Below are 2500 nucleotides of genomic sequence, written 5' to 3' on the forward strand. Positions count from 1 at the left end.
AGTTCGTCCTTCGTGTAGCGGTACAAGTAGAGCTCAGCCCTACGGGTTCTGGAGAGCTCAGAGAGCAATGAATCAGAATCGGAATCGTCGCTCTCGGAGAGAAGGTCCTGTTGTAGGTCAGACGCAAGCCCAGCGGACACGACGCATGGTCTGGCCCGTCTACGTCGCTTGGGGGTTCCAGGAAGCTGGGAAGAATCAAATTTCGGAAAACCCTTCTCGTCTTATCGGCCCCCGAGGGACTTCTGCTTAGTGCTAATTTGTTTCTGAACATTGACTACGCCCTCGCCACTCTGTTCCCGTACACCCTCGGTCTTGTTCTGCTGGTCGCCGAGGAACTTCGAGGGGGGATCGATGACCTCCGCCAGGCTGTCGAGCGTCGGCTTGGAGCAAACAGAAGACGTGTTTTGGGTTTTGTTCGTGCACAAGAGACCCGCCTGGGACGAACCCCCCGCTGAAGGAATGTTCCGGTGGGCCTCATCTAGTTTAGAACCGGGTCCTTCAGTTTCTTTCTGTTTATCGGGGAAGCTAGGTTTTAAAGAAAGAGCAGGCGATTTCTTTCCCCAAAGGATATCCTGCTGACCACTAATATTTCCCTCGATGGGACCCACTTCTCGTGCTCCTTTGTCTTTGTCCTGCCGGTCGTCAAGGGACGAGGAGAGAAGGTCATCGAGCGTCGGCATGGACAGAACAGAGGACGTGTTTTGGGTTTTGTTCGTGCACAAGAGACCCGCCTGGGACGAACTCCCCGCTGAAGGAATGTTCCGGTGGGCCTCATCTAGTTTAGAACCGGGTCCTTCAGTTTCTTTCTGTTTATCGGGGAAGCTAGGTTTTAAAGAAAGAGTAGGCGATTTCCTTATATATATACATATATATATACATATATGTGTATATATACCTATATTATATATAAATGTATATATATATATATATATATATATATTATATTATATAATATATATATATATATATATATATATATATATATATGTGTGTGTGTGTGTGGTGTGTGTGTGTGTGTGTGTGTGTGTGTGTGTGTGTGTGTGTGTATATATATATAATCGGATTTTGTGGGGGTTGTAATATCATAACGGTTTCCATTACGCATTTCTTGAGCAGTAACTCAAATGACTGACATTTATTCGAATGCTGGACGTCTTGCTTTCCCATTTTCCATAATCCAAATTTTACTTCATTCCTGACGAACTAATTAGTGTCAGTAATTGATTTAGCCAGAGGCAGAACTCGGACATTTTCATCATCATTCGTTTCCACATGTTTTGTGATGAATTATTATGCTGATTCATTCTGAAAAGTTTTGAAAACCGTTTTTTAGATATGCATACTCATTTTAAGGTTGGTTGGTTGTTTTCTTTCATGGCATACTAGTTCCAAATTACATATATATTCAATAACATAGATCAAGTAGTTTAGAGATAATACTTAGTGTGCAATGTAACCTTTCAAAAGTATGAGTTACATGCATAGCGTGTCATGTGTACTTTATTATAAGGGTAAATAAAGTCAGTACTTTCCACTGTGATTTATTAAACATGATAAAGCTCTATTTTTAAGTTACATAATATGTGAGAAAAACAACATGGAATGGGAAAGGACTGAACCTTTTATCATGAAGCAGTATTAGTCCTCCCAGCTTAGGGGATCACACAAAAGTGGACCTTAATGAGTAGTGAAGTAAGACTCAAGAATTCCCATTCATACCACAGAGAAAGTGAACTTTATCAAAGGTTCAAAGTCACTGTTTTAAATCATGGTGATCATTTCGCCCCACGGGATTGTGAGGAGTCATAAAAAAATTCTCTCTCATTGTCACAAAATAGTGAGAGCACTTGTAGCACTGGTAAAAATATACCTAGAGGCCAAATTGCGTATGATACGTAAGATTCGTATCATCTACATGTGTTTCTCAGTGGGAGCATAATCCATAATCTTTAACTGTTCCCTTGGCACAAAGAGAAAAAAAATATTTTGTCTTAAAAGCACATTAATAATAGTCACTGCAAATAATAACATAAGGAATCATCCTTACAGTTTCTACCACTATTTATACACACTTTCCATACATCTTTACATACATGAGTACTAAGTACATTGCAAGATAAATTATAAATCCTATACCAGCATCTTCGTGATTGGCACACTGTACAAGAAACACTTCAAGATGAAGTAATTTATATACCAAATATGAATTGATTGGACTGAGCACTTGCTGTAACTTTATTTATACACTCCTTTCTAATTTCCGTAAATTAGGATTTTTAAAAATCTATCATAATTTTCTAAGGCATGTTCCAGTTGTTGGCTGGTCATAATCAGGTTTTCTAATAAAAGACATCGTTAGGTGACCGATAACAATTTCTAGTCTACAATCTTGTATCCAGTATACCTGTCACTTTGACTAATTAAGACTCCAATAAAACAAAGTAACGAAAAATAACTTTTATCAAAATAAAATCACATATTTCTTTCAGCCACCATAACA

The 2500-nt window shown here is 38.9% G+C and overlaps 1 protein-coding gene across 1 annotated transcript in view; it reads right to left on the reverse strand.

Moving 5' to 3' along the window:
* Positions 1 to 1528: 1528 nt before the first annotated feature.
* Positions 1529 to 2500, reverse strand: part of LOC119574504 — a 287095-nt gene continuing 286123 nt past the window's right edge. The window contains 1 exon segment of the mRNA XM_037921763.1: positions 1529 to 2500. This exon segment is cut by the window's right edge and continues 1484 nt beyond it. The gene's annotated coding sequence lies outside the window, so the exon portion shown is untranslated.

Source organism: Penaeus monodon, chromosome 6, assembly GCF_015228065.2.
Source record: "Penaeus monodon isolate SGIC_2016 chromosome 6, NSTDA_Pmon_1, whole genome shotgun sequence".
Classification (NCBI taxonomy): domain Eukaryota; kingdom Metazoa; phylum Arthropoda; class Malacostraca; order Decapoda; family Penaeidae; genus Penaeus; species Penaeus monodon.